This window comes from Rhodnius prolixus, unplaced genomic scaffold (assembly GCF_049639745.1).
Source record: "Rhodnius prolixus isolate KJV_2025 unplaced genomic scaffold, Rpr scaffold_6, whole genome shotgun sequence".
Lineage (NCBI taxonomy): Eukaryota > Metazoa > Arthropoda > Insecta > Hemiptera > Reduviidae > Rhodnius > Rhodnius prolixus.
The window spans coordinates 36526480-36554104 of NW_027411634.1; the positions used below are offsets into that span (position 1 = coordinate 36526480).

A 27625-nucleotide genomic window follows, 5' to 3' on the forward strand; every position below is an offset into this window, starting at 1 on the left:
AAGTACCTAAATGGTAAAAATTTGAATAAATTATGTTCATTTTTAAGAGATGCATCCAGATATAGAACTTGGCCATTACAACAATGTGATAATTAATTTTTTTTTTTGTATTAATGTCTTTAAAAGGAAAATTATTTGTATTATAAATTTATGTTTTAGAACAAAATTTTATTTTTTGCCAATTCTGGTAAATTTTGTTAGAAATTAAATTTGGCCAAATTTAATTTTTTGTTCTTTCTTTATTTATATAAAAACATATTTGTATTTATGTATAATTATAAAATTTACTTTTTAGTTCAAACTGAATTTTTGTTTCTTTTTTTAATTTAAACATTAATAATTTTTAGATTAAAATTTATTCATTTTATGGCAATTCATGCAAACGGAGTAATTTCCATGCATTATTTGTGTTTTGTTTTCATGTTTCATATCATTGTAATATTTTTTGATTTAATAAACATTTTATTATTATTATTGTTGGAGCAATATGAGTTCTCAATTGAGGTACTCATGTTGATCTGAGGTTGAGTGCGAAGTTATGTGGGCCAAGTTTTATGCTGTCGCCATTCGAAGGAATTTGCCCAATGTCGGCCGAAATTGAACTTGCTGAATCACTGTATTTAGGAGTTAGCAAGTGTAGAATATGAGACTGTAACCTGAATGAAGTTGTAGTCTCTACGCCAAACTGATTAATCTACCTCTCTGATAATGGATGTAAGTCCGAAATCGGTCAGGGATAATAATTAAACAAAACAGTCTTGTTATGACGTATGAAATCAATGATTTCTTTTTTTTGGGCAGCATTGCGATTTCTTCTAATTGCAGATAATAAAAGGAGGTATTTTCAAAATAAGATGACTAATTAGCTGAATCAGACAAACGCTCATGGTGGGAAGAGAGAAAGGAAGAAAGATACGATTGAAGTGGAATAAAGGACACACAGGTGTGCGAGTTAGTAAGCTATTTACAGTTGATGTAGTGGTAGTGTTGGTGTAGGTGGAGTTAACCTGTTAATCCTCTTTCTACCAACATTGTGTACTCTCAGCTACATATTTATACCTGGCATGAGAATGGCTTCTACTGTACCAAAGTATTGTTGCCAACATGTCAAACCCGAAACCACAATAACATACACACACACACTCTTGAAGTTAAACCATCAGATCAACCTAAACAGTCATCAAGTTACCATTTTCAACATGTCTTCAGTTTTTCTTTGGAAAATATTTGAACTAAAATCTGATGTGGAAACTCAAATTTTTTACTAAATAATAGTTGGCTTCAATATAAGTCCACTAAAATAAAAGGGCTTTCGAAAGAAGTGTGACCTGCTCAAAAAAACCCTTCTTAGAATTAAAGAAACAGGTCTTTAGCTCTGCTGATCGCGCATGAAAGCTAATAAATAAAAAAAGTCCAGCAGACTCAAAATTCCTATCAGGCGTTTTAGTTGGAGCTTGAGAGTTACTGCATACAATTAATGGCTCATAATAGTTTCAAATTTGGAAAACTCTGCCCTAGCTTTTCCCTCATAAAAAGACTGCACTTAAAAAAAAGTTCCAGACAAAAGACAAAGGTGAAACGAAAAAGTTTAATGAAATCTGATGAAGTTTATCGCGATAATTATGAAAATCTACTACTACGTCATGCTTTTTTTTTTGTGAGGCCCACAGAATACACAAAAATGACCCTTAAAAAGAAAAACAAAAATCATTCCTCCCTAGAAGTGCCGTAAAATTAGGATTCCAAGGGAAAATGTTTTTTTTTTTTCTTCCCCGCGACAAAGGCGTTAAGCCATTTTCTGTGTGGCAGCCCAATATCTTTCGTATGGCGTATTCATGCCCTGTAGTGTCGGGCACTCGTTCAAATGGTTAAAAATCATTACGCCGTCATTGCACAATGGGCAAATCGGCGAGTCCCTAATACCTATACCTATCTTGTGGAGGTGTGCTTGTAGATAGTCGTTCCCTGTAATTCCTCGGAAGAGCACGACAGACTCTTTTCTTGAGAGGCCGGCAGGTATCTTCTTTTCTAGCAGTGTTACCCACTGCTTTCCAGCGGCCATGCTCCTGTATTCCGCGTGTACTTTCCCCATTAAGTGGTTACCTATAACTCTTTTAGCCGATGCGTAACACACTGCGTGGTCGGGCTGATCGCATTGACTTCCCTGTTTCGCAAGGTTATCGGCCTGCTCGTTCCCTGGTAATCCACAATGTGCCGGAATCCACTGGAAAGCCAGGTGCTTCCCTTCTATAAGTATCTTTTCAATCATTTCCTGGCACGCTCTTACATCAGCGGAAACTCCACTCTGAGCTCCCGTTACGGCTATTAACGCTGCTTGGGAGTTACTAAGAAAGACTACTTGGTCCAATTTTCTTTCAACCACTTATCTTAGACCTATCAGGATAGCCAGAATCTCCCCATCGAAATTTGATGCCCACGTTCCAACAGGTTTTCTTTTCTGAACAGATTCATTCTTGTTCAGAGAGATTCAGTTTTAGGGATATTCATTCTAGTTTCTGAAGAACATTACAACTTGGTGTTTAATAGAAGCTTTAGCTGATAAATGGAATTTACGTGGGCTTTTCGTGAAATACCTCCTTCCAGGGAGGGGGCGAGTTTCTTCAGAGTACAAGACATCCTTGCGAGTATCCCAACCTAATGGCACGAACTATATTCCAGAAAGTCCAGTAAATTATCCACACAAATTTCATAGACGTCTATACAATCTATGAGAAGATCATCATTTATAAGGTACTTAAAGAAATAATTAAGAAATGGCCAAAATATTAGTTAATGTTTATTTTTTTACAAGATAATTTAATCCGAATTAGGAGGGGAGAGTCCAAAAAAAGATGTAACGCAATATGTGATCTCAAACTGATCTACTTCACTTTGTTTAAGACAATTCAATGAACTAGATACAGTTTCATGATTCAGAATTTTTTTTCCTCTCTGACAATTTCTCGATAAGACCAAAAACAAAAGAATCAACAGAACTAAGAACCATGGATGAATAAATACGAATAAATTTTTAGAAGATAATATTATGATTTTCGCTGGAAATACGTTCGGTTGAGATACGTAACTGTCTCGGCTCACCCCTAATTATTAAAGGCTACTCCTTGAACCCCTTTATACCAAGTACAACCCTGGGAATTACAATCGTCCATTGTTTTCGCCTCCTAGCCGCCAGAATGGACGGTACGGGAAGATTCTTTTTTTATTTCATCTTCATTTCTCTTTTCCTTCCTCATTGTCCTTTCTTTAAATGAAATTTTAAATTAGTTATGTTTTTTTTTTTTTTTTTTTTCTTAATTTAGGGAGAAGCCCTCTTTATTTAGAACGGAAGGGGTCATTTCATTCTCTGTTCGGTTTTAAAACAAAGTGCACAGTGAGAGAGAGTGAGAGGGTGAGGAGAAAGAGAGAGAAGAGAGACTGCAGATTAATTAAGGGTCTAAAGTGGGGTCCTAAGGGTAAGAGTTCGCCTAAGAAGATTATTCTCTTTTAAAAAACCATATTAGATTATTACTATTTTATTTGTTTGTTTAGAAATCCACCATCTGGGTGGATAAGAACACCGGAAGTAAATCAGATGAACAGTGGAATGAGTAAAACGTGAATAACAGGAAGAGAGTAACTACCCTAGCGTGACACTTTTGACGTGATTCCCATTTTGCTGGTCAGTCCTGAAGGAGATCTCGGGGTAACTGGCGCTTTAGTCGACATGGAAGATTAGGGCAATGAGAGAGTGTACACTATGGTACAATAATAATATCTGGATAACGTACAAAATAGGAGTTTGGGAAAAAAAAAATTAATATTTTATAACCTTGATCATTATAATTGATGTAAGTCGTGCGAGGGTTCATTCTAGTTGTTTTCATTTACTCTGAATGCCTAACCTAACATGACCAGAGCAAAAAATCTGGCATTTTTACTCTGGCGACACAGTAAGACATGCTCACTTATTGCACTTTCGTGGATAGACTGCTTTATTGATGTAGTTGTGAGAAAGCTCGAAACCTGACACGAGAAGATAGTGCCTGTTTTTTCGATTTACTAGCTCATAATATAAATCCAGTAAATTTTTTAAATAAAGCGTTGGCGAATAGAACTGCCATATTTTGTTTGCTTGTTTTTTTAAGAGGTTAAAGCTAAACCAACATATCTTCCATGTCCAATCAGTTTCGAAAAAAGGAACCTTTAGATAATTTCAAGAAACTAATTATTTCCTGCCGTTCTATTTGCGCAAAAAAAAAAGGTATTATAAAGAAATTTCCAACAGGAACCAGTGAGAACTCCTTTAAAGAGTTACAGCGTCCCTTTGGGTATCCAAATCTAATAAACTAGGAACAATTCTAATCTACCTACACGCACATCCTTCCACTCATACTGAGACTTCCTGTGGATTATCAGATTAACTCAGCCCTGGTATATCAATACATTCACTTCCATCTGTGCAATTTACTGCACACTTTCAAGGCTATGTGATTCCGTTTTGACGTCATCCATAAAAAAAAACTATACCTACATCTAAGATATGCAATACAACTCTAAAAATAGAATAATATTTGGAATAACCGTATGTAGGTAATCTTTATTTGCTATACAAGTATTGTGACATTCAAATTTGCTGAATTACTCTAATTTTCTATTTTTTTTTTCTTTGTTATAATTACTTTTAGCATTGGAATGTCTCATTAAACGTCTACATTTCAAAATGTAGGGCATGCCCTCAATAAAACGTTTAGCAGTTACCTTTTTTTCCACACTAACTTTTATATTAAACAATTATGATTTTTATTTATGCAATTTTTTTTGTTTATATCGCAAACAATTAGGTTAATAGCACGAAGTTTTATTTACGTATTTTTTTTAACCAAAACCTTCCGTGAAAATAATTTCTCTAGATCGGATAAAGATACAGGAACAGGGATAGGACAATATTCTTCTTATAAGATGGTGGGACCATAACTTAGTAGATTATCTTTGATATGTTATTAGGCTTAACCACTTCTGAACAGATAAGGAGAACTAGTTCCTATCGACTATTACATTTTTTGCTTCCTTCCTCTGACGTCAAGGATCGTGCAGATTTTCGACTATGGGTATTAACCGGAAATGTCCATTTCAAGTCCCCAGAGTGCGATTTTTTTCTTCTTTTTTTTTTCAATTTTCTCGAATACTACTTTAACGATTCTTTTTAAACTTCGTGTGCTTATTGTACACTTATAGGTCTATAACCTTTATTTGCAACATCTACCAAGGAAAAGGCTTCTTCAGGTAGTTCTGGGAGTTAAAAGTTTAAGCTTCTCTCTAAACTTTTTTTTAAGTATAAACAACGAACTTATCACCACTTAAATATTATTAGGAATTAATCTACGTAAGTAAAATTCCAAAAGTGCTAATGAGTTGAGAAAAACGGTTTCTTTATCGAAAAAAATTTGCGATTTTGATTTTCTCGCACAAATATATTAACAAAAGTTTCTTAAACAATGGTAAGAGAAAATCATGAGAGTTTTCACTTCACACTTTTCATTTTCATATTCTTCTCCAATAGGCTTATAAAAATATAGTTTCTTGAATAGCTATTTATGCAAAACAAAGCCAATAGTTATCAAAAATATTATCCAAAAAGGCTGATCAATCCAAGAACAATGGACTGAATAAAACTAGGACATGCCGCCCGGAAATAGATCAAAGTTCAAGGACTTACAACTGCTGTCAACTTAAGAACTTTTAAGTATAATTCTAATATTGGACAAGATCTGCTGCTAATATCGCTCTTTTCTTGGGGGCACCTAAAGTTGAAGTATTTAACAGGAACTTAGCAAAAGAAAGTGAAATTTGATGCATCAATCTCTGAAGATATTTGGAAGGTGATAAATGTAGTCAGAATTGAGAAAAAACAGCTGAGAATGATATTTTTAAGTATTGCCACTTTTTCATCTATTTCTTTTTTATAGTAAAAGGCAAATTTAATTTAGAAAAATTGAAGAAATTTAGTATTTACCGGAAGTATACAGCGTTTTGTGATCTACTTCGTCTAAATCGTGGTTTTTATGAAGCTGAAACTGTATTACTACTGTAACCAACCAGAGATACAATAATTTAAATAAATTCACAGCGGTATCACTTTAGACTCCTCTAAATCAGAAATACCTCTTTACTGAACGTATTTTACACTCTACTGAAATTTCTCTATTTTCTCTAGTTACTAGACATTATGAACTTTTCTTTGTAGGATTTCTCTTGGAAAATTCGTTCTAGGGTATTGCGAGGAGGAGATAATGAAAGGTTCTTCTCTAAAGTATCAATAGATATACGAGGGTCGTTTGAAAAGTCCGTGCAAAAATAAAAACTACTTAATTTTTTGGGGTAAACCTTTTTTATTTTTCAACATAGTCTCCTTTTAGGCTTATACACTTCGTCCAACGCTGTTCTAGTTTGTTGATCCCTTCCGAATAATAGGATTTGTCCAAGTCTGAAAAATAGCCATTCGTTTCTGCAATCACCTCCTCGTTTGAATAAAATCTCTTTCCCGCCAGCCATTTCTTCATATTGGGGAACAAATAGTAGTCCGAGGGAGCCAAGTCTGGAGAATAGGGGGGATGTGAAACGAGTTGGAACCCTATTTCCATTAATTTTGCGACCACAACTGCTGAGGTGTGAGCTGGTGCGTTGTCGTGATGAAAAAGGACTTTTTTGTGGGCGTTTTTCTTGCAGCTCGGTTTTCAAACGGTCCAATAACGATGAATAATATGCACCTGTAATAGTTTTACCCTTTTCCAGATAGTCGATGAGGAAATCCCAAAAGACAGTCGCCATAATCTTTCCGGCCGAAGGAACGGTCTTCGCCTTTTTTGGTGCCGATTCCCCCTTGGTAACCCATTGTTTAGATTGTTCTTTGGTCTCAGGAGTGTAGTGATGTATCCATGTTTCATCCACAGTCTCGAAACGACGCTTAAAGTCCTGCGGATTCTTCTGGAACAGCTGCAAACCGTCCTTGCAACACTTCACACGATTTCGTTTTTGGTCAAGCGTGAGCAATCGCTGCACCCATCTTGCGGATAGCTTTGTCATGTCCAAATGTTGATGCAAAATATTATGTACCCGTTCATTCGAGATGCCCACAGCACTAGCAATCTCACGCACCTTCACTCTTCTGTCATCCATCACCATATCATGGATTTTATCAATGATTTTTGGAGTAGTAACCTCAACAGGGCGTCCAGAACGTTCAGCGTCACTTGTGCCCATATGGCCACTCCGAAAATTTTGAAACCACTTATAAACTGTTCTAATCGAAGGTGCAGAGTCACCATAATGTTTATCAAGCTTCTCTTTAGTCTCCTCAGGCGTTTTGCCTTTCATAAAGTAGTGTTTAATCAACACACGAAATTCTTTTTCGTCCATTTTTTGAAAATCACTCGACTTCCTCGATTCAAACGAATGCCAAACACAAAGAAATAGACCGATCTGGCTGAAACTTGGTGTGTGTTCTTCCAAGAGATGCTACTAACTAAACATAACCTCGATACGCGCCAGTAGTGCTATCTCTCTGACTTTGCACGGACTTTTCAAACGACCCTCGTAATGTGCAGATTTACAATCAAACGTAAAAGTTAGAAAACTTTAAAATTACAGTAAGAAAAAGCCCTACATTTGCTCATAACAGACTTTAATCTTTTGAACTCAGACTTGATGGAAGTAAGCTTTGAAAAACATTTATCTAATCAAAAGATTTAACTGTCAAATGTTTCGAAATGTGAATTAGTTAATACATCCGCACCTTAGAAATAATCTGTCCAGAAATTAAGGAAACGTACGAACTATGGAACGATAAAAATCAACGATTTTATTCAGTAAAATGGAAACGCTACAAAAATTTCATTATATCTTACATTTTTTGATTAAATATACAAAAAAAAATGTATATATATATAAATATAAGTTAAAAAATTTGAATCTTTGCGTAATTCTGTGACCATTAAATGGCCTAGAACATTAATTTTATTTACCCAATAAACTAGGTAAGTAGAACAATTTAAAATTATTTCATAATTAAAAAAAACAAAAATTGACAGTAAAATTTTTATTTTGTTCCAATTAACTAATTTCATAGCTCTTCTTTTTTTTTTTCCTTCTAATTTTATAAACGTTGCATTGTTAACATTATTATTATGTAATTGGAGTCGCTTCCTCCACCAAAATAGAACGGTTGATTCATGTCATAAGCTGTTAATTTCTTAAATAGAACAAAACAGTAATCATACAACTTCCTGTAGGAACATTTACGTAATAATTTAAGTTCTCGAAGTTAACTCAAAATTATGTTGAAAAACAAAAACCAAAATTGGGAGCTTAAGGTTCTTAAGAATTCTTGGTGTCGAAAAAAGTGCCTAAAAAGTGGTAACTTTAATAAAATAAATTTCTTATAAAAAAACAAAGCTCCAAAATTTGTCAGTCTTCTATAATTATCTCTTAATAAAAGCAAACAGCAGTAAATCACCATTCCCCTCCAGCCTATGACAATGACTGGCAACCAAATAAACTATTATTCCAAAACTATTGTATTATACTATATTATAGCATTACAAATAAGCATCATTAAAAGTTAAATTAATGTGTTTCATTGTTAGAAGAACTATTTTTATCTTTGGCAAACTATTATTTCTTTAGAAAAACAACTTCTTTATTAACTGTTTTCTTTTATCCTATTTAGGGGGCATTGCAATCGTGCATATTTTCAAAAAAAATACAGCTGGAAGAACATTCCCTTTATGGTGACCTTATGATTCATATCATGTGTTTACCAACTTATTTTCAATGTAAAGTTTCATTGTTTAATTGATGACTCAGTCTGTTTTTTTTTTTCTTATTAATAGTAATGATAATAAGTTACAAATCTTCTGTGAAACTTAGATGTTTTAGCATGAATTCAAAATAGGCTCGTCAGAAAGATCAGAGTATCTTATAATGGGTGTAATCGCCAATCAGATACAAAGATACTATGATAGCAATAAGTAAAGTAATTGCCTATCTTTTTCAGGCGTGCTTTACGTCCAACTAACAACAGAAGTAGTGGACAGAGACGTCTAGCAAACATACTTTGCTATAAAATTTCTCATATTAACCATTAAATAAAATCCAAGGCAAAGACCCCGGAAATCGAACCTACTAACCAACAATACATCTTAGCTGCCTAGCTAAACCCTATGCAATATGATAGCCCGAACCTGCAAACTGTAACACAACATCTAGCTAGTTTAGGCTTCATTATCGTTGAAAAATGTAACATAAAGTCCAAATGTTTGAGCACATTCTGGCTGGTTAAACTTGGATACGCCCGTCGCTACAGTCCCTACTTGAATGGGTCGAAGGCTTGAGTGGTTCAGGACTCAAGAAATGTTTGGGCTATGGATCCAGGCACTAGGAATTATAGGAAGTAAGGCAGAGTTCCGCATAACAGCCCTAATTCCAAATCCAAAACGCACTTTAGAGTGACCCTTTCAACTTCCAAAATCACTAGAATGGAGTGAATGAAGAGACGGCTGTAAGAAGAGTTCAGATTTCTTAGATCAGCTAGTTCTTTATCAAAGGAGAATGTAAATATTACATAGAATTACGATAAGACTGTACGGCACGCATTCATTTAGGAAATTCCGTTTGAATAACGAGTGATTAACTGTAACGAGTAACGAGTAACTGTACAATTGGCGATAATAGCTGATAATTCAATAATAATAATTTACTTTCAAATATAAAAACAAAACAAGGCTATTTATTGAGTTCAATAAGTTATAAAAACCGTTCACAGCAGATATAGTTTATTGATTCAAGCTTTATCTAGTACTAACATGTGTTCATTTTTGTTTTTTTAATTTTATATTTTTATATCAAGGTGCCCTCCTGAATTTGATTTTTAAATTATTTATCCTCTATGGTCTGATTCAGTGGAATGTGTGAGAGAATACACAAAGTAATAAAACTGAGGTGCGCGGTTTTTCCTGTGAAGTTTTGAAGAAAATCGTTAGAAAAATTTAATAAAATTAGGAAAAGCTAGGGAAATCTAGCGCCATAAGTGGTAAGTGCCAAAGCGGAAGGACAAGTTTAAAGCTTCCTGCAGTTTTATACGTTGAAAATCATCTTTCTAATATGAAAGCATTCCCTTAAAACTTACATTTCTGTTTAGAATAAAACTAATACAATATATACACATTGAAATCTCTCAAAAACCAAATCTCCACAAATGTATCTCTCTAAGTAAGACTTTTTTAAAATTTTCATTCTTGCTGCAAATTGAATCTATAAATACTTAAAATTCCCTGAAACTGCACTTTAAACGAAGCTCTTCTCTTTATCCCCCGAAACTTTAAAAAAAATCTAATTTCATACAAATAGGTACTTCAGGGATTTTAATCATAGACGAGACCTATCGAAATATTTTAGTTATTTTCATTCTTAAGATACAATGTTCTTACATAATAAAGTAAAATACACTCTCTCTTTGGAATCACGGGACTTAAAATAAGTATTTTGTTGTGAAAATTCTATTTTTGCGGCATTTCAAGGAGTTATAAAAAGTATGACTATTTCCAATGACCTTTTAAAATGTTAACATTAGAATCTTTCACAGGTAGTAATTCATCAGCTGTATGGGGAAAATTCGAGGCATTTGGGCTGTAAATCAACTATTTCGTAAAGTTTGTTATTCTACTTCTTCTTCTTCTTTTCTACAAAAGGAAGTAGTTATTTTTTCTTTTAGCAGGGATAAAAGGATTATCTTTGTAAAGCAAAGGACAACACTTTTATTGTCAGGATTTGGGAAGTTTACAATAAAAAATGTGAAAGTAACGCTATCGCTACCAGTAGATTAAAAACCGTTAAAAAATAACGCAAACGGTAAACTCCAGTTGGAGGATATCATCCTAAAGTTTATGCTAAAATTTTTGATAACTAAAAGTAAAATTATTTATAAAGCAATTGTCTTCTATTTATTACATTTTATCACTGAACGTAAGCGGAAGTAATGCATTCTTATAGAACATTCGAGAATGTTTACCGGAAACAATCGTTTCAATGCAGGAGAAAAAAGCGGAAACTTCAAATCTGTAAAAATCCCACAGAGACTGTAAAAATGGTTTAACTCTACAAGTAAACCTAGCTCAACTTTATTGAGGCATTTTCCCTTCAATTTTCTATGATTTTTTTTGTTTTATTAAATTTTCGTCTGTTTTTCACCCAACTAAAATGGCTTTATTTGTATATGAAACGTTCGTTTCCGGTAAATACATCAATAAGAATCAATGAATTCAGGCGTTACGGGAGAGTGATCTTGACTGATGGACTATTAACTCTACATTCCACTTAGATTACTATCGTTGACTTAGATTGTAACAGAACTCTATTTAAGAAACTAAGGTACCAGAAATTTAATAATTAAATTTAAAATTACAGATTTGAGGATAAGGAAGAGTGTCTCACTCAACAAGTAACACGCACAAGGGAGAGTTAGAGTGAGAGGCGAGGGAGCCATTTGTAACAGCTTTGAAGTAACAGAAGATGATAGAAAGAAGCGGACAGATGTCTCGTTAGTTCGCTATATTTTTCTTAAAGAGATCTCCTGCAACTCTTGGGGCAATCAGCTGCACAAACCATTCTTCACGGCTTCTGGTTATGATCTATCTTTAGCGAGATTTAATGATATCTAGAACTAAATTGAAGAAGCTATAACCGTAGATTAAAACAAAATGGACGTATGGTAAGCTTATTCAAGCATAAAATTTCCCTTAACCCTTAAAAGACGAGCTAGGAAGAAGTTCATGCATAATCTCGATTGGACAAGAAATAATTCTATGATATTATCCCGATTCACATTGGAGACCATTAAGTTATGGAAGACGGACAATTGAACAGAACTAGCATTTTAGCCTCCAAATATGATGGTGTGAAAAACAGCACCCCTAGGTAGTAGTTTCCGGAATGGACAATTCTGCTAAGATTACTCTGCGCTCAGGTTCCTTATGGGACGGAAGTTAGCTTACGCTTCCGAACTCAATTAAAACACCACTTTCCAGACCTCACTATTCGATTAAACACAGCCTGAAGAGAAGAAACATTAGTTTCCCATCCCCGAAGAGCCGAACTCCTCCAGCCTTCAAACTGCCCTAGTTTTCACTCATCTTCAACAAAAAAATATTGTTCTCTTAATATACTGCTCCAAGCAGTGTTAAGGGTTGGTATATAGAAAAGTCAATCCATATCTTCTGTGGTCCTGAACTAGCTCTTTTCTGGAACCAATCAATTCCTCCTTTCCTTAAAAATTTCTTAAAACTCTTTCCTCCCACTTTAAACTATTTTTCTCCTACCATCCACTTTGTCATTATAGATATTTCTGGTAATTCATCTGGGGACCATATGCAACTGGTGTCTCAGCAACCTCAGCCCGTTTGCAAGCTAAATGATCAATAGATTTTTCGATTAGTTGATGTATGGGTAATTATAATACAAATTCTACAATTTATACATCAAATTAGTAATAACTTTTTGCTCGTTCGTTATTAAATTCCTTTTCTTTCGAACAGCAACCTTTCTTCGTCCTAATTATTACTCTTCTCGGGAGGTGGCCCTTTTTCAAAAAGTACACTTCAAGAGCGTGCTGTTGAATGCCTTTTTTCTCTCTCTTCAGCCAACTAAAAGCCACGCCTTCTCCTTTTTTTAGTACTTAATAGTTAAGAGTAAGTCATCGTTTGAGGTCATTGTTCGTACCTTTGACACACACACTCCTTAGGGCAACAGTCAGTTAGTCAACAATCAGGGTCTTGGTTCCTTATCACGTGTACTCTATACTTTTGTTATAGTGGAAGGCCCCCGCAAACTGTCACCAAATGTATGCTGCAAGTTATCAAGTAGGGGGTGTTTGTATAGTGTTGTTGCTAGTCTGAGGGTGGTAACCGACCGACCAACACACACAGTAGAGGAGTAGTAGAGGCAGTGAGGGTAAGCTGGCACGAGCCTCGCTATATCCAAGCAGCTGTTCCGCTTACAGCACCGACCAGAACTCACCCCTCGGAGCTCTGCTGTGTTCGGCACCCCGGTTCACTGGGTGCTTACTCTACGTATTACACCCTGCGTTCCCCACTTACACATATATAGAAGCACCTTATGGGTTACCAGCTGCTGGTTACCTACCCTACGTCTCCTCCCGTTACACCATGCTCCCACCCGTTCTACTCAGCCTTATCAAAAAATCCCCAACCCCTTCCTTTTTTCTCTCTTTTCTTCTCTGATAAACCCTTTACCGTTAGGTGATTTAAAACCACAGGGTACTTTCTTTGTCTTTTACAAAAATCAATAGGATTTGATAAAAGCGAGCATAACTAAATGATTGTTTTCCATATATTTCTTTTTCAGCTCCTAATGAGAACAAGAACTGCAAACGTGCATTGAGTTTTCATTGGAAATTTAAGTTTAAGTTACTCTTGCCCGAAAAAGTGTACCTAAAAAAAAAGAAAAATTCAGGAAGCAGATAAATAACATTTAGATTAGATATTAATATTGGGGCAACTAGGTGATAATTACAAAAGTAATCGTAGGGAAGGGACTAGCGCAGAGGCTTACTGGATTCTCAAACGGAGATCCCGAGTTCAAATGCCGTTAAATTTCATACTTGGTAGACAAATAAGGATAGATAAATTAAAGAAGATATATCAAGGAATTAAAAACACTAGGTAGAATAGGATAGAATAGAAAAGAAATTTATTATTCTGGGACAATTGTCCCCTAAGAATAAATACAGGTACAAATAGAGGCCTTAATAGTTTGGCCTGTGATTAAACAGAAAATAAATAAATAAATAAGTATTTACAAAAAGTGAAAATAAAAATAACAGCAGAAATTAAGGAAATAAATTAAAACAATTAGAATGTCGGAGGAAGCTGAATAGAAGGGATTTAAAGATAGATAGGGTAGGAGCATGGCGGACAGATGAAGGCAAGGAGTTCCAGAGAGAGGTAGCGCGTATTAGGAAGGACTTGTCAAAGGATGAGGTACGGTGTGAGGGAATATAGAGATCGGATGAGCGAGATCTGGTATTACGGGAACGGATGGAGGATTTGAACTTGAAGAGTTGGAAAATACAGAAAGGCCTTTGAGACTGGATGACTTGAAAAAGGAAAGAAACCAAAAAAATATTGGCGGCGATAGACAGGAAAAAGCCACTATGTAGTAGAAACCGTCGGAAATCGGAAACTCATGAAAAGAATGGATCATGGATAGATGGACAGGAAAATAGGTGGATAGATGGATGTATGGTTGGTTAGATAGATGGATAGATATACACAAACCTTTGGCCAACATTTCAATTTACACGTGTAACTGCCAAAAAAAATGCAACATATGTAAATTACCGAAAAATGTATAATGCAGGAAATGCAACATAAACTTTTCAATTTCCAGTTTCGAGTGTTTTTTTTTGTTTGAGGAAGAAGACCTGTTTGATCAGTTAGGTAACAAGTACCCTCCTCGCCAAACATGCTCTTATTTTGATTTCCGGTTTTGTGCATCGTCTAGCGAAAACCATTCATTTTTAAGAGGGGCGTTTTAAGTAAAAAGTAAATCTTCGAGTCTGCTTTTTCAGCCAGGAAGTGTTTTATATTTTTCAATAAGATTTAGTCTTGAAAGTAATATTATTAAGAGAATTGTTGAACGATTTAAAAAAGGCGATTCATTTGTTTTATTTTTACTAAAATGGAATCTTAGAGTGTAGCGAAATCGCCCCTCTGGAATAGCCTCAAGATGAGGCAAATTGACAAAAGTATTTAAAGAAAATTAATACAATTTAAACAATTTTCGTGGAAATCTCAACAAAGTGGAAAATCAGCAAAGTAAAATATTAGTTCAGGTTACAAAATTTCCGTCGCTACTTTATATTCAACGAAATAGAAAGCTTAAGCTTTATTCTTGTTAAAAAAAAACCCCTTTTCCAAAAAAATTTAAGAAAACTATACGCTAAGTTTATTATAATGAGCTACTCAGAAAGATTTGAATTCGAAAACGGCCACTCATAAAACTTATTTTGGCAGAGAAAATTAATTTGGCAAAAATAAAACATAAAAATTGTAAGCAATCTACGGAATTTGCATTCATAACCTATTAAAGCACTTTTATAAAGTACAGATCTAATCTAAATTCCTTATCTAATTAGGAAGCAGATATTTCTTCCGGACCCACATTGCTCTATGCTAGACTGCCCCCTGTGTAAAGATAGCCATTTGTAAAGCGAACGTTATAGATACTAGTTCTGATAAAAAAAAAATCCTTAGAAAGAGCAAGCTGTGAAGTACAACGTTGACAAATTAAAGTAATTGCCTATTTTTCTCAGGCGGGGCTTAACGTCCAACATTACGTGTCGTTGACGGGACGGGGGGGGGGGGGGTGGAAGCTCATACATTGCTATAAACAATTTTTTCTAACGAATAAGAAGTAGACATACGCTGGATTCGAACTGGGGATCTCTCACTTACAAAGCGACGCTCTTAACCACTAGACCAACAACACACCCAACAACGTTGACAAAAGAGAATCAAAATGCAATTTTTCAGCAACAATCGAGCTACTTTTATTCAGTTAACTTTAAGAACGTAGTAAACTTTATAAACTGAAAGGATACGTATATTTAGTTTGTAATATCCGGAAAGCAAGGTCGTTGGTAGCTTATCCATATCTGTGCTTCCCACAAACCGTGCAAGCTGGCAGCAGGTTATCGCTGAAGAACTAGGCGATGAAACGTAGCGCTTAGAGTTTAGTTTACTCCATATGATTTCTATTTCTTGATTGTTGGGAGTCTGAGGGGAGAGAAAATAAAAGACCACTCTAAAGGAAATACAATTGAAAAGATACTTATTGATGATTGATTTTAACTTCTTTTTTTATATTTACAAAATGTTCTTCACCGAAAATTCAACAACACTTTATGATAAACCTGAAATAACGGCAAACCTCATACGTTATGTTACTTTGATGTAATCGTCTTAATTGATAGTTATTTGACAATAACTCGATAACTTTTTCTGATAAATTTCAGCAAATTAAGGATATTATTGGTTCACTGTTGAGCCTGGGCCTAGATACCTCATTATCTGATCCTTGACAATCATGTTTCTTTTTTATTCCTTCAAAGAAACCTTTTGATTTCTAGCGGAAAGCGGAAGCGGATCAAACCATTATGATCTAGTTGGTGTTAGAGCAGTATTGCAATACTGGCTACTTAAGGAAATGTCAAGTATGGAAAACTTACAAAAGGAACGACTAGAATGCTTATTTGAATATTCTTTCCTTTTAAAAACGTGTTATAATATTAAAAGGACTAAGAAGGGATATTCTTCGCAGTTCACTTCCTTTATTTCGTAGTTTTTCTTATAAACATGGAAAATCTAGCCCTTAGCCAGTTTGAGGAGATGGTTCTAACAATACAATGTATCACTAATAGGAACGGAACAAAAATATGTACAAAAAGGGGGATAAAAGAATAAAGAGGAAATAGAAAGGTGGAAAGAGCACCGGGACCGATATAGGGAGCCGTCTTATAAAATCCGTTGAATCCCCCTAAAAATCTGCGCTAGAAATCACTTCTTACGGTATCTCCTCCCTTAACTCCCTCTTATTCCGTCATCCTGTGTCTAGTGTGCAAGACGGAGAACGAGAGACAGGGGTGACTCTCCAAAAAAGAACTAGGCCTATTGATAATGTCCTGGGATATTTCATGGAGAATGGCAAGGAGGGTTGATACAAGAAGAGTGAAGAGCACGTGCCGAAGTATAGTACGCCCTAACAGCTGTACTTGCAGCCGGGACACCCCTCTCACTTGGACAGCTTGTTGCACATTCAACAGTGTATATATATATATATATATTGCCCACCAATACAGTCACCTGGCCTAATATTAAAAACCACCAACCCTCCCAAAAAATATTACGTAGGGCTGCATAAACCAAAAAAAAAATCAAACTGTAACATTTTAATAATTATAAAACAAAAATTTAGAAGATTATATTGAATAGGTAAATCAAAATAAATATCTAGATAGAAGGCAGGTAAGAATGACAAGGCAAGAAAAGGTAGGAGGTAAGAAAAAAAAAATACAGAAAAGAAGAAAGGAAAAAACCCTGAAAAGGAAGTGTTGTCTACGATGGAGTAGCAACAGGTCTCATTGAAGGAAGCAAAAAGATCTAAGGACAGGTAGTCCTTAATTTTAAATAGGATTTCTTTCTTTCATTTTCTTTTAAGTGCCAAAACTTTTCAAACCCTATTAACTACGTAATCATTGGAAAATCCGTATTTTTTCCGGTTCTAATTCTCTTTTATTCCCTTACCCTTTCTGTTACCCAAGTTTACTAATTCACAATTTTCTTGAAAATTACAATCTGATCGCAAAGATAGTTGGCTTCAATGGTACTTAACTTACCAATAGTTAAAGAGGTGTTGTTTAAAGTAAAGGGGAAGCGTGATTTTTACAACTTCCTCAGATCCCTACTAAAGTCCGTATTTCCTGTTACAGAACCAATGGTAACCTCATAGCTAAGTCCAAATAAAACCCTTTTACGACCGTCTAGTGTACATTTTCAGAAAACATAAGATATATATAATACTTGAACAAGTATACCATAAGTTTTAAATAAATCTTAAGACTGCTTTTCAGTTGAGAGAAAAAAAAAGAAGTTTATATTTTCCGGGGCATTTTAATCCATAAGTTCCCGCGGAGACAAAGAAGACAAGGAACGAAAAATGGCCTACTAAACTCAACTCAAGACTTCTGTCAACTCAAGACAGAGTGTTTTTAAGAAGTAAAAAAGAGTCGAAGGGAGTGGTAATTATTTATACGTAGAGGAAGTGGGCAACAATATCGGAAGTTGATATTCCATTAACTAATTAGACTGATTAAGTAGGTAAAGTAGTCGCCTTTTTCTGAGACCTGCGAAGCTAATTTGTATTGTGGTCTTAGGTCTTAGATTTTATTGAATGGTTAATCAAAGAAATTTACAATAAAGTATGTTTGCTAGTCGCCTCCGTCCACGTCACCTAATTGGTAGTTGGGCGTTAAGCCCCGCCTGAAAAACTAGGCGATTAAAAATCGCCTTTTTCTTTTTTTAGGTTGGGCTTATGTCTAAATACCAAATTAGGTATCTTGGACGGGGGCGGAAGCACACATCGATTTTGGATATTTGATGTGATCGCCAAATTGTAAAAGAATATCAAAAATTGATAAATAAAGGTTATTGCTATCGTCTATTACTTATTTAAAGTGATTTAAGCATGCCAGATGCAACAATTTAAAAATCAGCTGTAAGGGTGAGGAGTGTAAAGGTGTAGTAGTGCTACAGTGGTGGTACAAAGTGAAATTGCACCATTATATTATATATATATATATATATATATAAGAGAAGAACTGGCACAGCCGAGTGGATATATGAATGGAATAAATATTGATCCCTGTATAGCCCTGGGGTCCAAGATGTACATACTAGGGAGCACCAAGACAGAACTGTAGAACAGTAGAGCAGGCTAAGCCAACATCCACGATCTCTTCTCTCGGCTCTCTCTCTCTTTGGTCCAACTTGTTGATATGGAGAGTGAGCCAGTTAAAGAGAGAGAGAGAGAGAGAGAGAGAGAGAGAGAGATAATCACCCCTCTCTTGTAGTAGGAAGCGAGGAGAGATTTTAGAGGGTTGAATTATATATAAGTTTTATATAAGTAACGGCCCAACATGAGGACCCCTAAATATGTGATAGGTAAAGCCTGAGAGGGAGGAGGGGAATGAAAAGGAAGGAAGGAACTGCAGAACTAAGAAGCTAAGAACTAAGAAAAGAGAAAGCAAAAGAGAGCGACAAATCATCCGGAACAAGAATTTGGAACAAACTAGAAGGGGAGAGAATTGTTGGTGTCTGCCTCTGTTCAGATAACAGAGGGAGCTCTAGCCATTCTAAGGAATGATTTAAGGAGCAAGACATACTGAAGGACAGGCAATAGTCAAGAAAAATAAGTGGAAAAATTAAAGCAAATTTATGATTAAATCTACGAACAAATCAATGAATACATAAAAAAAAAAAAACATCAAGATTTGATCCTTGTCCAGCAATATTCCTCACCGAATTCCGCTCAGTTACAATTACGTACATCCGCTTTAAAACTAAGATTTCAGTTAAAGATAAAACGTCACCAATCTTTCCCCTAAAAACTGATCCAATAAAATAAGCCAACATAATCCAAAAAAAATCATAAAACAGCTCGCACATAAATCGCATTAGTGTCACTTTTGGTGTGAAAGGGTCGTTTAACCAGAATTACGTTATTTTGAGAAAAACTGGTGTATTCTTTTTTCAACTACATTTTTTTTTATGGTTTTGGATCATTTTAAAAATTTTAGGAATTAATTCCTTTTTTCCAGATCATAATATTTTATGGTTACACATTCTACATCGAATTGTTACAGTTGAAACGTTGAATGCGTTCACTACATTGATTTCCCTCGATAGGACAGCTTTTTTTATTTCATCTTTAACAAAATCTAATTACAAAAAAACCGTTTTAGGATTGTGATCTCCTTGAATGAAGAAAATATTACGTTTAATTTTTTTTCTTTGACAGGAAGTCCGCCACAAGATTACTAATCGCTACTTCATTTTGGGGAGGGGCACGTCCAAAAAAACGTTCATTGTAATGTTTAAAAGGGTTATTAATCAGGAAAATGTGGTTAGATTCGCTACACATTCGTGCAGTATGAGTCGATAACTTAAGTGAAGTCGAAATCTTAGTATCAAACTTATTCATCTCACTCTGATAATGGAGGAAAGAAATACAAAGAAAAAAAAAGAATGCTACTGAGACGGGCAAAATCAACAAAACTTAACGCAGACTCATCTTTAATATCCAATTTTTTACTGTATTCAGCGCATTTTAAAACGGAAATTTCCGGTAAAAAATTAAAATTAAAAAATCTGTAGCTTCTCTTGTGAATAGTTCCGAGGAAGATCAGGTGGGTGAACGCTCATCGCCCAGCATACTGGATTCAGTCAAAAGGAGCCAAAGAAATTTCCACAGACAGTGGAAGCAATCCGATCTACGGATCTACCGGGCTTCCGAAACACAAAATACGCTACTGAATAATTTTATTTATTTTTTTTTGCGTTTATTGTGCTACAATCAGCGCGTGAGCGCTATAAGTAACAATGATAACAGTGAACAGTAGAAGTAAATGAGTGGAGAAGTTACCCAGTGGTAACACTCCAAAACATTAGACTGTTAGTCACTCTCTTTACTAGAGAGGAGATCACAGGCCACTGTCTCTTAAGGCGTCTTGTCGGGTTATCAGGAAGAGTTCTTGAAGATTTTGAGCTAGAGGGATTTATGTGAGATTGCAGGTTGAAGTGGAGTTGTTTGTATCTTGTTTTAGTAACTTGTGTAATAAAAGGAATGTTAAGGTCAGTGTGTATAGTCAGGTCGGACACATAAAATGGTTCGAAGTATTTTAGGTTGTAGCGATTAAATCCTTTGGAGATTGGAGTGTTTGGTTGAACCCCACAGCTCTATTCCATACGCCCAGATGGGTTTCAAAATAGAAGTATAAGTCAGTCTTTTGTTGTCCAGAGAAAGTTTTGATCTATCGTCTAAGAGTCTTTTAAGTAGTCGATAGCGTCTGTTTAGCGTCTGTTTGTTCTTTTAAGTCTAGTGGGGGGGGGGGGGTTCCAAGACTGAATAAATTAAAAAAAATATTTTATAGTAAACTTCGCAATTTTTTTTATGTTTTATTATAATTGTTTTAAATGTGATATTTAAGTCCTGAGGGACATTATTATTTACGTAAGTACAAACTCTTTTTCTTCTTTAGATATCACCGTCTTTAGAAGACCTGTCTAAAAGTGATGACAGCATTTTCTACTATTTTAAGCTTTTCCACTGAGAAGAAACAAGAAACTGAGCGAGCTGAACCAAAAATGAATATTTTAAAGTGAGCCACATTAGCAAGTCTCCTGGTAACAATAAGACGCAACATCCTTCTCCCCCCACCACACAAATTCTGAATGTAGTTTTACAGCGGCCGATACTCGTCGCTACCAGACCTGTGACCCCACATCGATATACTACTGTATAAAAAAAAAAAATTGAATTTATATACACAGCCCGGGAATAAGATCCTTATGGGTAAAACTAGATCAGCCCCTTTCTAATTGGCTAATATATGTCCATGGGAACCAACAGGGATTGCTTCCTTACTCTAGCGTGTTACTATCCACCCCAGACAGTATACTTCCCTGGTCTTCTCCACCCCTTGTATACCAGCCTCTCACTCTGTATCCGGGCATAAAAAAAAAAAATTAAATAAAAAAAAATTACTTACAATGAAGATGAGATAAAAAAAATAAAAATTAAAACCTTAGTTCTTGCACTGACTGCCTGGGAGCAGTGCAACATTAGCATAATACTTTTTTGTTAGACGAAAAAATGTAGCATAATTAAAATGCGCACTCGAAATGTAAATGGTACCGCTTTTTTTATTTTAATTACTTTTTTTTAACTGCATAAATATAACTTCAGTTCAAAAGATTCTGTTTTTGTTTTTTTTAATCGGATTTCCAACAACTTATTAGAAACTCTATGTGTGAACCCATACACAATCTTAAACTAGCCGAACTCCTAGCCACATTCTTATTGGTACGAGTTTGCCATAAATTACTCAATCAGATGTGGATAGATAAGTATGTTACTGAATGGCAATAAAGTAACTAATTAATTAATTAATTAATTAATGGCATGCGCAATCATTAAATCCGTGAAGAATGGTGATATTTAGAAGAGTTAGTTTTAGATTTGCCTTATGGAATCGGTATAAAACGAAGCCCTACTGAAACCCTCCCTAATGATCAACTATGGATACCCTTTATGATCAGTTTTTTGGGCACTGTATCGTTGATTTAACTTTTCGTTCATAATAAATTACCGCTACGCTAACCACTTCTTTTTTAAAGTACGAGTAAAATCTATGTTTGTAAAGTTTTTGCCTATTTTTTCAGGCCAAGACTTTACGTCCAACTATTAAAAGTAGGGATCCTATGAAGTTCTCATATTAAATAATATTTAAAATCGATGGCCCATTTCGAGAATCTAATACTTGTTCGCTTTGCAGGCCAAACCTCTAACCGCTCAGCCATCGTGGCGCCTTAAATACTACTTATTTTATTAAACCACAAAAAAGTTTTCAACATTTTATTAACTTCATACCAGGATCATCTTAGGGAAACTAAATTGAAAACTCTCCCGAAATTTCCCACTCTCCCTGAAAAAAAAGGAATTCTGGTAAAATAAAAAAAATTATTTCAAGGAGCAGAAACCCCAATCCCCTCTATTTCCCACATTACTAAATGTTTGTTGATACAGTCCTGATTTCACATCAAATTCAATCAATATCCATTATATGTTTTATTGACAGTTTGACAGTACTGTATCGTTATTAAATATAGTCAGTAAATTTTAATAACTTAAAAAAAAAGAAAGTCTAACCACTGCACGTCAATCAATCATAATTTCTAAAAAGACACGAGCTACCTCTTCAAGTTCACAGGGTGGCAAAAAACAAAAAGAAGGAAAAACCACGCACCCCTCTAGAAAAGAAAACTCTGGGGCACCCCTTGCTAACTTCCTTTAAGAAAAAGGGAAGGAAAAGAAAAAAATAGAATAACAGTGGAGGCCAAAGTAGACAAGAGTATTAGCATTTGCAGAAGGGAGAGCTTTGAAAGGGTGTATAATTATATGTTAAGCTGGAGTATTATGGAGACCAGATACAATATGTGTAAATTAAATATAACAAAACCGTGAATTATGTATTAAACATTTTAGTTAAACTAGAAAGAAATGTTATGGAACGTTTGCAATCCGTTCTCTTACTGGACTATTCTTCAAACGTGGTAATTTCGTTGCCTTACATAAACATTTAAGTGGTTGTAATGGAATTCACGATGTGAATTTGCAGGCATTAGCAGGTTGGTTGACTTTATATATGATTTCAACTGTAACTGTACTGTAATATTAGCGGTTAATGACTTTGTCACCACAAAAAGCTTGACTTCAAAAGTAAAATTGCTCTAAAATCCTCCCAGCAACAAAAAAAAAAAAAAAGTAGAAGTAGATAATATTCTATGAATTTCAGCGTTAAATTCATTTTACGAGTAAAGAACTGAAAGTACAGGAAAATAAAAGAAAATCTCTTTTATTTGATAAAAAGTTACTTCCGGATGAAGGACCCGCTAGGTCACAGTGATGGCGAACCTTTTGAGCTGGGCGTGTCAAAATTTTGGGAAACCCTAACCTAACCTCTGGTGCCGTGTCATAATTTTTTGATATTTGCAATCACAGTAAAAACAAAAAAGATTTATTAAATGACCCACTTTATGGTGTAATTGATTTGAGAAAAGTTTGCCAGATACTTACTCTCAATTATTACCGTAATTTCTTCAAAGTACTTTAATTTTAAATAATAACTAGAATCTTCGCCGTATTGTAAAGGAAACAGAGGAAAGTGAGTTCAAATAGGACACATACTGAGATATGCTTATTAAGTCGTTCCCCAGCCAACTTAGGAGAACAGCATGGAAACTTGGAACAAGGGACTTGCTAAAAGCGATAAGCAATCGGTTAGCGCTGGTTTTCATAATGTAGCCACTTCCTGTTCCCGTTTTGTGTGAGACCGCTCATGGTACAACAACCCCTTCTTTCAGCCTATCTTCTCTCTCGCTCTCTCTTTTCAGCTTAATCTTCAAAAGGTCTCTTAGGAAGACCGTATGGGTCTCTATGGAAACTCTATCAGAGATTCAGAGAATCTCAGACAGAAAATGAGAAGATTTCCGTTGCCGACCTTAGTGTGTCTTTCACTTAAAAAGAGAAAAGGCAATTGTACTATAAAAATTACTCGCTTAAACAAAGCACAAGATTTTTGTAGTTTTTTTTTTTTTAAGACAATAGTCAATTTCTACAAAAGAAACTAATTACAATAGATGTAAACTGAACAACATTAGCGTATTTACTAATTATCAATATTTTGACATTTTCTTAAATAGAATTTTTTTTCAACTTTTTCTCATTTTAATAATCTTTCAGTTATACATTCCTGTTGTAATGAACCGGTCTAGAATTAAGTAGTAACTTGTTCTTTTTCTCATTACTTGTTTTTCTCACATATCAAGTTCCCTGAGGACTTACTGGGGGCAATACCGTTGTTATTGCTCAACCTACTAATTGACATAAGTCCAGATATTTTCCCTTCTTCTTCTTCTTTAAAGCAGAACTTCTTTGCAGGGATAATAATTTGGGAGGGGAGGGTGTAGGAACTACTTTGTCCAGTTTAGCTCTCTAATTGGTTTTCTTTTAAGATTCTACGAGAAAGTAATGAAATATTTTTTTGCTTAAAATAACTGTTTTGAGATCTTCTCAAGAAGATAAAAGCGGTTTTTTTCTCTCTCTTTTTGTTGACTGGAGCTTATTTTTGTAAGAAGATGTAAGAAAAATTGTTTAAAAAATCACACAACACACACGGGGCTAATTATTAAAAATCATTTCGATCTCATGGGAGCTCAAATTGTATATTTCCAGTCAAAACTATAAGTAGCAAATCTACATCCTCTCTAGGTAGGAGTAACTTGATAAATCAAACATCTGTTAAGGTAAAAGTCAATCTCCAGAAATATTTTACTAGAAAATGCATAGGAAAATGCTAGACGTTCTCACATACATAAAAATAATAGGCTCAAATCAATGTGAGAAAAACCTATGGAAATTGTCAAATAGCAGCTAGTCTTCTAGGCTTGACTAGCTAGCGGGCACTTTTAACAAAGTCAGCGTTTAAAAATAAGCCCCTTAATTTTTTTTTTTTTCTGAACACTAGACAGTTCACAGACGTCTACAGTTACCTCGAACAAAATAAACAGTGGAGATTGACTGACATGGGTGAGAGTGTTCCAATGAACCTTAGACAACAACAACAACAGCAACAGCAACAACAGTAGGTTCAGTGTACATAGTTTGAACAATGTTACAATGATTGGCAACCAATGAAACCTCATGAAAATTGTGATGCCTCTTGAAAGGACCTACTACCCCTCCATCCCCTCTCCTGTTTTCCCCACTATTATAAAAAAAAAAATTAAAATAAAGGAAACAAAAATAACTTTACCTACAATCACCTGGATGTTATTTTGTGTAAGTTAACTATTGTCGCGACAAATACCACATAACGGGCAAGAGATTGCATTGAGTATAAAATGTATTTTATCAAAAGAACTTACATTGGATTGGAAGAAAACGTAAAAGTTTTGTGGTTTTCAGAAAGCGTAATAAATATTCCATTAGGATAGATCTAAACATTTGGGTTTAAGCAACGCTCGGGAAAATTTAAAAAACTATGAATTTCCAGCAAGTTTGACTTAAGGTTTTAAGGGCTCTTCAACTCACTACCTACATGCATGTACTATCACACAAAAATATTTTTGTATTTCCGGTTCATTATTTCAAAAATATTACAAGAAATTTTAAAACAAAGTAATTATTTTATTAATAACAAGACATTAATTAGATTAAGCTTAAGAATGAAAACTAAAAAGATATAATAATTATTTTCCCTTTGAACAAGAAATGAAATTGTGTCTGAGAATAAACGGAAACCATTTGTGGAAATAATTTAGCGTAAGCATAAATTATAATAGTACTGAATATTCAAATTGAATGGGCAGCAGCAGTAAGCGGGCAACAGAATAAGGCGGCGGAGAGTATTTACCCGCGCGCGCTGGTAATTGACATTATAACAGCTGGCTACAACAGAAGGTTTTACAACACAAACAGCTGATCTCCCCACCACTACTCGTACCTAGCCAGGCAAACTTGACCTGTTATGATCTAGCAGAAAAGGAAGGAGTTCCGGACATTCCTTAACCACTTGACGAGCGTACATTGTACTGTTCATTCCAAACAAGAAAATGTCATTAAAATATTTTTTATTTAAATCTTAAGAAATTTTATTTTTAATTAAAATTATTGCTTACCTTAATTTATAGTAATATTAATATCGTAATATGGTAATTTATGTAGGTGATTTTAAAGCAAGACTCTTTACCACTTAATACTAAAAATCATTTTCAAAAAATAAGAATGTTTCCCCATAACTATGTATGCACACCATAACTATTGTTCGTCTGCTACAACAGTGTCCCGAAATTCAAAACATTTCTGGAGAGAGGGACAGTTTAAAAATACTTGAAATGACCCACCCCTTGACGTTCTATCATTCTATAAACAAAAATAAAATTTTTCTGGGTCTTGAAAAAGTTAATTAGAAATACATTCCATGAAAAGAAGCTTGTCTGAGTTGGACGGAAGCGGTTCCTTTAAAAGAATTATCGAATCTATAAAGTCAAAACATTATCATACAAAACATTTCGCTAAAGCCCAAATTCTCTTTCTCAGACGACTTCAAAACGAACAAATTTTCGCGCGGTAAAAATTATATTTCATTTGACAACGAAATATACTTCCTTTTTAACGTTCATATACGAAAAAAATGCTTGTTATAATGAATTAAAATGGATTCCCCCCACTCTTTTATGTAAGCTTCGAAAAATTGCTGAAAAAGGTAAGCGTTAAAATAAGTGGATTGATGATTATTATCAAAGTAATAGATGAAAATGTCAAATAACAACAGATAAAGAAAATAAGACACTAATAAATAGGTTATCTATTGTATATCTATTTTTATCACATTATAAAGTACTCATGTGTACATCAACCAATAAAAAGTGATGGAGGTCAACATTCTTATTATAGGAAAAGGGCGGGAACCATAGAAGGCGGGAGAAAGACTCCCAAGAGTTTCCCGCCAACATGCGCTGCTCGAACAACTCCCACAGTGAATGGAATACCCTCTAGTTCTCGTCCCAGGACATTGCCCTCCTGAAGGAGTAAAAACAACAACCAACTGGTTCCTCCTCTAAGAATTTTTGTTTCCTTAATAATATTTCTGGGTAATTTTATAAAGAAAAAAGCCGGTGTGGAATCCTCACACGATTTACTCTCACTATCGTAGTTACATTAAGAAAATATTCTGTGGATTTTCCGCAACTTATTTCCCGAAGTGCCATTAATATTTTCTTGCAAAAATTATAGAATTTAATGTTAAAAAAAATTAATCCAATTGAAATTAATCATTAAAACAATTTTAATTTCAATATTTCATTAAATTACTAAATTTTATAAACAATAAGGGCGCTAGTAAAGCTTACGAAATAAATTCCCGCCTTACTAAACCCAGGTCAAGAGAGGCTAGCTATTCCTTGTAACCTGTCTGTCCAATGGTTATCATTCCCTCCATTTATGTTTAAGCATGGTTTGCCACAACCATATGGTTCACTTAATCAAATTGAAAGATGATAGAAAATTTTATAAGAGTATTTAAATTGTGATTTCCTTCTTATATAACGGAAATGAAGTAAACTGCTAATATTTTCTCTTAATATTTTTAAAGTAAAAGGTTGAGGTCACCTAAGGCTCTGGAAAAGTACTTTTTATAAATTGTAGTGGTGTTTTT

General features: G+C 34.6%; 1 protein-coding gene and 1 long non-coding RNA gene across 4 annotated transcripts in view; one reads left to right on the forward strand and one right to left on the reverse strand.

Moving 5' to 3' along the window:
- The window catches only part of LOC141460860 (M-phase inducer phosphatase-like), a 107449-nt gene that overhangs the window by 10302 nt on the left and 69522 nt on the right, over positions 1–27625 (reverse strand). The gene's annotated exons all lie outside the window — the stretch shown is intronic.
- On the forward strand, positions 9222–23827 carry LOC141460751 (uncharacterized). Its single transcript, XR_012462342.1, has 3 exons — positions 9222–10087; positions 11461–11593; positions 20888–23827. It is a non-coding gene; the product is annotated as an uncharacterized lncRNA (long non-coding RNA).